This window comes from Neofelis nebulosa, chromosome 8 (genome assembly GCF_028018385.1).
Source record: "Neofelis nebulosa isolate mNeoNeb1 chromosome 8, mNeoNeb1.pri, whole genome shotgun sequence".
NCBI lineage: Eukaryota > Metazoa > Chordata > Mammalia > Carnivora > Felidae > Neofelis > Neofelis nebulosa.
This window is the reverse complement of record NC_080789.1, coordinates 45,430,970-45,443,870: the sequence shown is the minus strand read 5'-3', so window position 1 is coordinate 45,443,870 and position 12,901 is coordinate 45,430,970. Positions and strand designations below refer to the sequence as shown.

The following is a 12,901-nucleotide window of genomic DNA, read 5'->3' as shown; positions in this document are numbered from 1 at the left end:
CTCTTTACATTCATGTAAATAATGCTAGTTAAGACATATTAAGCACATATTACATGCCAGCACATATATCCTGACTTATTTAATCCTCATAACAATCCTGTGACATACATATCATGACACTTTGACCAAAACAAGAACTGAGGCTCAAAGAGGTGAGGCAGTGGCAGTAGGGGGTAGATTCAGGATTCAATTCTAAGGCAGCCTGGGTTTGGCATCTAACCTTCAGACCTCTCCACTGTTTTCTCAGTGAGAGTTGCAGTGGGCCCAGAACATGCACAGTAGGTCTCACCCAGCTTGGCCACAGATATGCTGGATAAGTCTTTGTTTGACCCCCAGGACTTCCATTATTGGGAGTTCAGATGACATCACACACTCACCACGACTGCAACGGATGGAAGTGTGCATGTGCAAAATAGATTTTAATCAAAGTTCCAGTAACTAAATGACTCAATTAATAAACAAGACACACTTGGTGATATTTTTCAGGTGAAGGATATTTATGTCTGTTATAACATCCTGAAATGAGGAAAGTAAGGATGAAATAGGGAGGATCAAAATGCTATTTTCTCAGCCCCATGTTATTGCTTTAGATTTTAGTACTATGTAGGTGGGAAAGGCTTAAAGAAAAAAAAAAGTAACAGATAAATTTTAACTACTTGCAGTTCACAGTGGCTATATTGTGACAGGTTCTTCCTATTTCATTTTTGTTGTTGTTGTTGTTGTTGTTGTTTTTAATTGACACTTTTTCCCTCCTCCTCTCAGATAAAGTTTTCCCTTTTTATCATCGAAGTTACGCAGTTATTTGCAAGGAAAAAAAGGTAATTTGTTGTTTGGCTGAAGCAGAAGGAAAAAAAAAACCTTGATAATTTTTCAATTTTTCCTTTGCTCCTCTGGCTTCCCTCCTCCCACAATGACTGACTTGCTTCCTCTGCAGAAGCCTCCTGAGATGAGTATCTCTGGCTAAGGCAGTCCATCATTGCTACACACAGAGTGGTTGACATGGAGCTGGACAGGCAGGAAAGGGAAAGTGACAGGAGGCGTGGGAAAAGTCTGATGAGAAGTACAGCTTCCTATTAATCCTCCTGGAGAAGAATCTCTTAAAAATCTCTTTAAGTGGTTTCCTGTTACAAGAAGAATCGTAAAATTTAAGTAATACCAGATTTGAGTTTAATGAAGAGAGCTGTTATAGGTGCATTCTTATTTCCAAAAAACTAGAAGCTATTCCATTCCTGTTGATGTTCTTAGGCCAAATTCATCATATATGTGTTGAATCTAATCACCAAATGGCAGTGATAAACAAGACAATAAAGCCAATGCTTGCAAGAAATAGAAAAGAACAACCATAATTCAGAGGCAGTGCTTGAGATATATATATATATATATATATATATATATATATATATATATATAATGAAATAAACTAATTTGAATGAACATTCTCTCTTTCTCTCCCTTTCCGTTATCCATTTTCCTTGAGTAAGCTTGGGTGTAAGAGGCAGTATCCTCTAGAACGTTCCCTATAGACACTAAGCAAAAGATGAGGGGGTCAAACTGAAGCCACAAGTCTCTTGATATTCTTCATAATGTTTGGGGTGTATTTAGGATAACATTCTACCTTGCAAAGAAGGCATAGTCCCTAAATAATGCTGGGATTATTTGAGATTTGTGGTTGGCATCCTGCCTCATCCCGCTTCTCCACAGGAGACTTATTGAAGTGGTTAACTACTATTCACAATGACTTTTACATGTGATTAAGGTTTCTTACTCAGTCTGAGGAAAATGATTCTATTTTCAAGCCGTCTTGATAGAGCTCTTCATTGATATGTGATAAAGCACAAATGAGATTTCAGCTCCAGAAAGAGAGGGCAGGAATACTTGGGCAAGTCTCACCCATCTGCACGGGTGTGGCATCTCTGTGTCTTTCTTACCACGGAGTCAGTCTGCAGCCCACACAGTCTGGCTCCCATTCCCAGTAGTGCCTTGAAACTGCCTGGCAAAGGCAAAATCACCAAATCCAATAAACACGTTTTTAGCACTTATCTAACTGCATCTGCTTGCTGCATTTGGCATTATCTGTTCTTCTTTCAGTCTTAGCACATTATTTCCTCTGATAGCACTATCTCCTGTCCCTCCTTCTACCACTTTGATGAATGCTTGCTGAATCTCCCATCGTGGATTATGACTCATATTTTTGCAATAGATCTAAACAGAATTCAACCTCCCTATCCCCATTATGCACCTAGCCAGTCCTGTGTTTCCCATTTATTTCATATCTCAATTGTTTGCACTCCTATAAGGAATTGCCCCAGAGCCATAAACATAAGGAGACGGTTCTTAAATTCTTCCACCTTGCTGCCCTCATATCATTCCTTCAATTTTAAATCTTAAATATTTCTTAATCCTAATCACTCTTTCCTAGTCCTGTTACTAGTGCACAACATAAGGACTCACTTGTCACTGATTTCCTTGCCTTCTCTCATTTGTATCTCAGATCCATCTTTCCAACACAATAAAGGCAAATCTGGCCATGCTATTCTCCTGCACCCTCCATTGGCTTCCCATTGTCCCTAAAATAAAATCTGAACTCTCAGCCTGACACATAAGGTCCACCATGATTTACCACTGACGGCCACTATCGCTTCATCTTCCCATATTCTTTATGACTCACTTGGTACTTCAATAATATTTTATAGCTTGTTTCCACGTGTGCTGTGCTACTTGGCCCTTGTCTCTTCCTTTTCACTATTCCCCCTGTTTGGGATGCCCCATGCTCCCTTTTGCTCTTTGCCTCACCCCTGTTTTATGTTTAGGGGACCTATTCAGGCACCATTGATTCTAGGAAGCCTTTCTTTTGACTCCTTGATCGAATTACATGCTCTCCTTTTGTGTTTTCTTAGCTTACCAGGCATATTGCACTTACTATGTACTTAAACAATTTGTTTTATGATTTTTTGAGTCCGAAGAAACAAGGACTTGGACTAAGTACCATTCCTTTTTGTTTCTCTAGGATTTACGTAGTAGGGCAGCATCAATATAGATATATCAGTGAAGTGAACTGGGGGAAACAAAGGAAAACTTGAGTACCACTAGGAAAAATGGAGAACATAGTGTATGGAACATTTTTCAATGAGTTATATACATGTATATTTTTTTCTTTTTTTCCCTCTAACATAATGTGCTACAGCAACATGGCCGGAAAGCAAGGCATTTTATTTAGTTCCTATTGTAGCTCATCTCTATAGTTCTAGATTTCCTACTGATAAGTAGATAAAGGAGTAATTCATTGCAGGTGAGTGAGGGAGTGAGGATGTGATAGAAAGAGAATGGATTACAAGAGAACAGTGGTCCTTGTGTAACTTACTGTGATCAGGATTTACATGTGATTTACATATCAATTTACTGAAATATTCCATAGAAATGAGGGATGCCTGGGTGGCTTAGTTGGTTAAGCGTCTGACTCTAGATTTTGGCTCAGGTCATGATCTCACGGCTCACAAGATCAAGCCCTGTTTTGGGCTCTGGGCTATCAGTATGGAGCCTGCTTGGGATTCTCCCCTTCCCTTTCTATCCCTCCCTCGGTATCTGTCTCTCTCTCAAAATAAAGAAATAAACATTTTAAACAATGAGATAAATTTTCAAGTAAAGGGGCCTTAAAGATTGTCTAGTTCATCCTCTCATCTGACTAGTGGTTTTGGTCAAACACGGAGCCTAGCTGATATTCGGCTGTGATTAAATGCTAATTTCTTTCCTCCTTTTGTAGTCAATGAAAATGAAATGGTGATGTCACTTTAAAATAAAGAAACTGAAATGCTTTGGCCTTAGGTCACATGGTTTCTTGCAGGCATAGGTAAAAACAAAGTGCTTCTGATTTCCAATAAACTTTAATATAAAGTTCTAATTTCCATATTTAAAAAAATTCCCAAAGATGAAAAGTTATCAATAGAGATATTAGGATATACTCACCTTTGCAAACTCTAATCTTGGCAGTTTCAACTACGAAGTCCGTTATTTTGATAGGGCTGTAAACGTCTGTCCTTCGTCTGCTAATATTTGTCACTTAAGGTGCCGTATGCAGTTTGAGATGCTACTTACTGTTTTTTTGAAGAAATAATTTCACCTAATATACCTTTGTTAGTTTAATGTCATCGACATACCCAAGACTTTCTTAAATAGGCTGATGAGAGAGTAAAGAGAGGGTGGTGGCTCTCTCAAATATTGAGCCAAGAAGGACATCCTGCTAACCTTTGTTTTATTATTCTGATGGCAAAAACCTGAAAAATTTTCATGTAGAGAGAACAGAAAAGTATCTATTGTCTTCATTGCTGGCCTAATTGAAGGGATTTAGAGAGAAGCGTGAGAGAATATTTAATAATTTATTGAGATTAAAGCTGACCTGTATTATGAATGCCTTTTATCACAGGCTAACAAATGTGTTACTGATCCTTGAGAAAAAGCCCTTTGAGGTTATAGAGTGCAAGGGTCACCTAGTCAAAGAGGTGTGCTAGGAAGGCCAGCCTGGTTAGGAGAGATTGGATATTTCTCTTAACCTTTTTTTCTATACCTTTCCCATGGCCTTTTTAAAACTTCTCTTGTTTCCTGCTACTCTAGCGGAGTAATAAGCAGTTTTCATAACTTTCCTGTTCTCTTTTCTCCCACTTCAGATATATAATTTGACTTTCATGATGCTTTTCAACCTGCTTAGGTACTCCTTTTGTGTTTTTCTAGTCCTATGTGACCTTTCTGAAAGGTACCTTCTTGTTTTTCTCTAGATAGCTTCTAAGATGGCCTGAAAAAGTGATTGTATAAGGTTTAAAGAAAAAAAAAAACTCAGTGACCATTAAAATGGCATACACGAAGACTATCGTGTGCCTCATTGGAAAACTTTTTCAAACTGCTTCGTAGTTAAAGGAAGTGACACAATTCAATGTTATTAAATAAAGATGGAGAGGAAGTGTGGAGCTAAGGTATTTTTTACCATCTTCCTTTACAAGTGAAAATAAATTCTACATATATAATACCACTATTTTTCTTCTGCTCTCAAAGGCTTATTGTTAGAAATTTTGCTGTGTCCATCTGTGTATCTATCAGTAAACACAATCAAATGCCTCAGCTTCCTTAGTTTGAGATTGATTGCCCGTGCATCTCATGTTCTTTAGAGGTATTCCTGAGGCATTTCCACATCCTCTCTTGCATCCTACCTTATAGCTACATATTTTGTCTTCCATAACACATATATCAAAGCTGCCCAGTCTAACATTTATTTCTGTTGCTTTGCTGAGTTCATGTCAGGCAGAAGTATGCCCTATGGAAAATAATTAACTGTTGTCACATATATCATTTATCTTCAGTTGTTAAAGGAAGAGTTCTAAGGGGATTTCCAGTGATTTATTTCAAACTCTAAGTCAATTAGTGATTGACTCTTTCTAGGCCAGGGGTCACATATAGGCAAGTTATGGGCCAAATATGTCCCGCAGACATATTTTATTTGGTCTTAAAGGTGTTATAAAATCTTTATATTAATTGCTGATATTTCATAGTTGGGGGAATTCACATAAAAACCCAGATTCCTAACTTTCTTGAAAAAAATAAATTATCTGATAACTGAGTCTGGATTGCCACATGGACACTGGTTGGTTAGCACTGAAGTTTTTAGAATAGGAGCTCTCTAGTTATTTACAAGTCCCAACTCTATTTCATCCCCATTTGTGTTCTTTCTTATTCTAGTAAACTTTTTAATTGGTTTATGCTCTAGATTGGTGCTTCTCAAATTTTTATCTCTGTATGAATCATTTGGGAATCTTGTAAAAATTCAGATATTAATTCAGTAATGGGTATGGCCTGAAATTCTGCATTTCTAATAGGCTCTAAGTGATGCCAAAATTGCCATCCCAGGACAACATTTTGAGTAGTAAGATTCAAAACCGGTCATCCTCAAGATGTGGCTTTCGATTAGAAGTATGAGCATCTATTGAATCATGCGTAGATGTTCCCAGCAATGTGTTTTATGAAACCCTCCTGGCGATCCTAATGCACACTGAAGTTTGAGAACCACCGTTCTAGTCTAATCTCAAGCAGGAAACATTGTTCATAAAATCACCTAAGTCAGAGGTTTTAAATCCTGGCTGGACGTTAGAAATGATTTGCAAAACTTGCAAAAATATTGATGCCTGCCCCCATGCCCGCCCAGAGATTCAGATAGATTTGAATCGAATGGCCTATGCATCAGTATTGCTAAAAGCTCTTCAATTGATTCTAATGTACAGCAGAACTGAGAGCTATGCTAAGTACAGAGACTTTCCTGGCACTTTACCTGAATGTTCAGTAGCTCTCTTGTCAGAAAAACTTCTAAAACTCTTACCACTTTTAACTTAAGTCCTTTTGTGTTTTTGCTATATCTACCCTGTAAAGCAAAAGACAGCTGATTTTCTATCATGTTCATAATGATTACTGGGTCCTTTGATCAAGAATCGTATTTCACAAATCATCTCTTCACAGTGCATTTGTTATCTTGAAAGCCCATCTCACTGACTCCTTGCAAAGTGCATTAGACTTCTGAGCTCTATGGATCAGGGATCATTTCTTGTTAATTCTGTTGACACAATCTGATAGGTTAGGTTGTGCACAACTCTAGAGGGGCACTGTTTATGTTTGTAACCATCACAGATTTGTATATTTATTGAGATCATTTCCTGACAGATGGCAATACAATGCCTTGAAAAGGGGTTGCTTTCTCTAAATTGTATGATGATGTCATTTGGGTAAGCAGTAGGGCTGTATTCACTCTAACAAATAAGACCGCTGTAAATTCATGATAAAACTGATTTCCCTCAACTGAAAAAGTAATTAAGTTCTGAGTAATCTCTGAGTAATCAATCGTGTGGTAAAAGACTAGTGGCTCAGTTTAGTATTCGTGTAAGGCATTTAATAAATTAATTAGCTTCTATAAACTTAGGGTGGGAGTGTTCCAATAAAAACGTATTTGAAAGCCAGATATTAATGCCTAATTCATTTGACTGTTTTAGAAGTATTTTTAAAAGTTGCACATATTATGTACTGTGTTCTGAATTATAGGATTATTAAGAAATGACACTTTATGTCAGTAAAGCATCTTAGAGTAAACAAAGTGTTATTGTAGGTTAGCCCAATGATTTGAATGACAGCATTATAGAGAACAATCCAGGAAAGAAAAAAAGAAAAAGAAAAAGAGACATGCTATCAACTAGTAATTTTGTTTGCCTTTGGAAATAATGAAAGTTTTTATTTTTAGGTGTGTGTGTATGTGTGTGTGTGTAGAAGAGGCAATAGAATGACTTAAGCTAACTCGGCAAATAGAATGGATCCTTTGCCTTTGGGCTTAAAGTGACTGTCTTGTAATGCCACTTTACCACCTGCTGTTATATTCAGCCAGAGTGGAGATGAAACATTTTTATATCCTAGCAGTCAGTACCTTGCCGTATATATTTTCTTAATTTGAGAATGTCAACAGAGCATGGTTTGCATCAGATTCCAAGTCTCCCCTTTTCCCTAAGGATTAAAATGCACTAGTTCTTGTTACACTGTGTATGTGGATGGGGGAGCAGCTTTTGATGGTTTTCATTAACATCAGATAAAATGTTATACTGAAGAATTTTTGAGGCTCTCAGTTGACGACAAAATTATGTTTAAAATAGAGACCTAACTATATCTTTACACGAACTATTTGGCACTTAAACAAAGGAATTTAGAGCCAGTTTACTCAGAGTCTTACCTTTTATAATTCTGTAAGAGGAGATTGAACATTTGTACAAATTAACCTTGGTAATCCATAATAAACTTGAAAATGTTGTTTATTTTATGTCTTTCTAGACACCAGAAGAAGTCCATGTGGTCTGAAATTTCAACACTTTTTTCCAGCATTGCAGACACACTGCCTCTATTATTATTATTATTACTATTATTATTTCTTTGAAAAACTTCTTAGAACAATAGACTTTAGTTCAGACTGCATCATCAGGAATAAAAGATAGACTAGGGTAGGCATGATCATTTTAATATCTTACAGGTCTGGGTGCTAATCCCTACTATTTTTGACTTATTGTTTGGCCTTTAATTGAGTTTCCTTCTCATTAACATAAAAATAGAACAGGATGCGGTATAGAGTAGAGATTAAGAACATGAACTCTGAAGCCAGACAGCCTGGATTTTAACTATTGGAAGGATTTAAAGACATGTATGCTGTTAATGGAAAGGAACTTTTTGTATCACTTTTCCATTACTAGTAAAAATGGACTTTTGAGGTTAGCATTATGGAAATAATTTGTTCTATTGGTAATATAAAAATATTTTTTCCCTTTCTCTTCTTATCTTCCACCCCTTCTGGTTCCCTGAATTCACAATCTTGGTTAATGAAGCACCATGATCCTATTCATTACCCATTCATTCAACTAGGTAGCATGGTCTATGCCTCCTGGGTGGGTTGCTTATCTTCAGTACTTAATTAATTACAAAGTCCTGTCTGTTTCCATCTCTGAAACACCTCTATATTTTAGGATTTTATTATTTCTTCCCTGGACTAGTTTGAACTAGTCTTTCTCCTTTTATTTTCCCTCTTCCTAAAGCAGTAGTTTTCAACCCTTGTTGCACATTAGGACTATTTAAAGAGTGAGGAGGCCTCGGTCCCTCCTTAGAACAATCAATTTGGAATCTCTGGGAGAAGAATCAGACATTAATGTTTTTTAAATGTTTCTCAGGTGACTCAAATGTACGAGAACATTTGAGGTCCTCTGTTCTAATTACTCCTTTGTAACAATGATTCTCAAAGTGTAATTGCCTGACCAGTTGTATCAACATCTCCTGGGACCATGTTAGAAATACAAATTCACACTCTAACCCTGGATCTACAGGATGAGAGACTTTGGGCTTGGGGCCCAGAAATATGTGTTTTAGTCAGCTCTTCAGATGATTCCAATGAATGCTCCAATTTGAGAAACACTGCATTATAACAGAAGGTTTTCGTTTTGTTTTATTTTGATTAATGCTCCAATTTGAGAACCACTGCATTATAACAAGGTTTTTGTTTTGTTTTATTTTGATTGTGCATTACTACCATGAAATTTTTTTTAGCATGTTCATACCTATTTAGCTATATTTATTTTGAAAGAATACATGATACTTACATTAGCTAAATTTCAAGGCACAATATGTGTTTAAAGTGAAGCTCATTGTTAGAAGATATAAATCAATAGTGCAAGTACTCTTATTGATAAATTTGTTTTCTTTACTTTTTTTGTAATAAATAATAGATCTTTGTTTTTAACCTTATAATGCAAATGCAGTAGAGTGAATAGAGTATAGTCGTTGTGAGATCTAAACTAGACTGTCAAAGTTTGGATCCATCTCTGCTAATAACCACACTGGTTGGACAATTTACTTAATGTCTCTGTGCTTTAGTTCGTCATCTGCAAAATGGAGCTGTGCATAGTGTCCGTCTCAAAGAATTGTTAACAGTAACTGAGTTAATGCACGCACACCACTTAGAAAGTGCCTGGCTTTCAGTATGTGCTCAAAAAACATAGATTATCCTTACTTGGAATTAAAAAAAAAACAGCTTTTGGTATTCTCTGGTGTGCTTGCATTATTTTATTAAGTTCGATCTTTTATTTTGTTGCAGGAGTCTTTTTAAACCACCTATTTTGTTAGGGTTGGTTTAGTTAAACTAGATAATGCACAAATCCATTTAATAGGGCACTCTTGTAATGCCACATGCCCTGATCCCTTGAAAGTGGACTAGTGTAAAAAGTAGTGCAGTCATGATGTCTATGGAACACCTGCTGTCTCTTCAAGGTCCTGGATAATTTGGTCAGGGGAGGGGAGGATATTTGTATTAGACAGAAGTAAATACAGACAAAAGTTCTAACTGACTTTCACACCTCCATGATCAGTCTTACACAACTCATGGGGGAAAACATCTCACCATGGATGATTCGCCATAGGTCAGTGCTTCTCAAACTTTAATGTATATGTGAACCACTTGAGGATCTTGTTAAAAGGCATATTCTGAGCTGGTCCTGGGATTCTGATGGCAATTTCATTAAATGTGAGAACTTACCTACTAGTCAATAGTTGATGAAACTTGAAGAATAGTAGAGATCAGGAGGTGAGAAGTAAAACCAGCTGAGAAGTTAGAGGTCTTATGTTTGAATAGCTAATTTGGAGACACTGAGGATGATTTTTGGAAAGTGTTGTTAGCTATTATTTGGATTAAGTTAGACCCCTTGAGACAAATTCCACAATTATGGCTTGGTTTTAATACCTTCATCTGCCTGAAGTTACATAGGACAGGATAGAGAGCAGTCTCCTTCCAACACGAATTTAGAATGGTAGACCGATAAAATTCAGTGAAGTCACCAAAATTCAGCTAATTTTAATCATATATGTGGTTATATACTATGTATACATACTAAGTATATATGTAATATTATGTAATGTATACAATGTTATATACTCAGTATGTATATTTATGTGATATGTATGTATAAATATTATATAATATATATACACATATGCACACACACACACACACACACACACACAGTGCACTGAGATCCAGAGATCTCAGTGGACATAAGCTCCCTGTGGTAATCAGCTTGTAGAACATCCCAAGCACTTTGCAACATTTTCTGAGTGGGCTGTAAGGCCGGGTGGTAAGTGTGCCAACCCGCATCCAGGACTGGGATGTCCCAAATGCTACTATAAACCATGAGCAGCAGCTTTAGCGTTTTTGAGTCTGTGTGTTTTAGTGCAGAACTCCACAGAATACCGGTTTCGATTTTAATAACTCTTCAGACAGGTTCCAAGACACATGACAAAAATTTGCATAGTGTATCAAAAGGACACGAAGAAACAGAAATAATGAGAGAGGTGTTGCCATTTGCTTCACGGTAGCCTCTCTGCCCTGCCGCAAAGTGTACAGTGATCAGTCACATGTCATTTTGAGCTATAGAACCCTCATGCTCTATTAACTATGGTGTTAGGAAAATGGCTTCTGGCAATTTTCCATCATGTCAATTCCCTGCGTATTTACATTAGGAGCAACATTTTTATGATGGGTACAAAAAAAAAATTCCCTCTTCTCAGCATTTCCCCATTAGGCATACAAAATGTTTTTCTACCTATAAAATACACTTTAGGAGTATAACTTAGTGATGCACATTAGATACTGGAGCTTGGAGAAGTAAAGGGTTCAGTTCAATCTCTGGCTCATTATTAGTTCTTTCCGTACTCATTTCTTGATCTAATGTAAATTGAACTAGGGAATATTTGGAACACTAGTAATGGGTTTTGAAAAAAAAATCATTGAATAGAAACTCTCAGAAACTCTTCTGTAGAAAAATTTGGAAAAGGTAGTTTTTTTTTGTTTGTTTTTATACTCACAAGAAGATATTTATAGCAAATCATTAGGTACTTTAACTAATGAAAGACATGGTTCATATTTTGATCAACACCTCCTATCTGAGACATTATTCATCCTGAATGGGACATGACATTCATTTTTCTTCATGGCATTCAGTGACTCGATGCTATTTCAAATGGTAAATCTGTGGGTTTGGATTATCTAAAAAAAAGTCTTTTAGTAATATGCCAAGGACTAAATTGATAAGGTTCTATTTTAGTTCCTTAAAGGCAAATTAGCTTCTAGTTAGTGTTAAAATTTAGTAAAGTAACATAGTGTCACCACATTTTCCGGTTCTATAATTGTACTATTTTTTAACTGTATTTTCCTTCCTTTTTCTTCTGCCTTCGTTACCCCAAGCAGCATAGGAGATTTCCCTAGGAACCTTTAAAATTCACAATGAATTTTGGTATTTCCTGTTTGTACTACCAGCTCTCTGAAAATGCATCCATTGTTTAGATGCTAGTTAATATCAAGTGACACTTTATACTGCAATAAGAAGTGACAAAAAATCAGCAACTATGGGGCTTCAATGGCTTTTTTCTCAGGGGCTTCAACAAGTATTTCACTTTGCTTGAAATTAATGCTTGACAGTTTTAAGCTAGGAATCCAACATTGGTTCCGTTGAATTATATGTTTGTATTTTTTTTTTTTCATTGAATATTGTATGTACTACTAGTACAGTTTATGCTGGGGAGCTGGCTTTAAGGCACAATGAATCTTTGTTTCTACTTTACCAGACCTACATAAATAATTTCTTTTAGAGGTAACCACTTTGTATTCATGCTGTCTAAAGTGCATATGAATTTGGAAATACATTTTACTGACAACTCCAAGTTTCAAGAGTTAAGAATGCTCATTTATAAATAGTACTATTTTTATACTGTCTTCTGCTGGAAATGAGAATCTGTCAATTAAAGAATGTCAAAGAGCTATCCAAACCTCTGAAATGACTCCCAGCTACCTTAATTTTGAAACAAGAAAGACTCCTGAGTTGCATGCTGTGGGATGGGCCCACTCCAGCAACTAACACTCGATAAATAACTGTTAATGAGAGCCTTTCACCTGGTATTGTATTTTTTTTCCCCTTCAGGTGATGATGCTAACACCTGTCATTAGACTTTGTGTTGTATTTGTGTAAAAGTTTGTATAATTCATTTTGACAGTCTGCTGAGAATGATTTTGAATGGTAAGCTAGTATTATTTAAAGCATTAATATTTAATTAATATTAATTATATGAATATGTAATAGCTGCGCTTTATAAATTTACCTAAATTTATCTAAAATACTCATGGAGAGTGTCTATTCTTGCCTCCTTTTTGGGTGGTTCACTATGCTGGAATGAAACAATATCACACTCTTCTGGTTTTCCCTCCTACTCTTATGACAGTGCCTGTTAATACCCTTTATGTGTCCTGTTCCATTTTCCCCTTCCTCTGTCTGTTTTAAGTTTTAAAATTTATTTTTTA

General features: G+C 36.3%; 1 protein-coding gene across 1 annotated transcript in view; it reads left to right on the top strand.

Annotated features, from left to right (window-relative positions):
* Nucleotides 1–12,901, top strand: part of TRHDE (thyrotropin releasing hormone degrading enzyme) — a 395,717-nt gene that overhangs the window by 177,177 nt on the left and 205,639 nt on the right. The window lies entirely within an intron of this gene.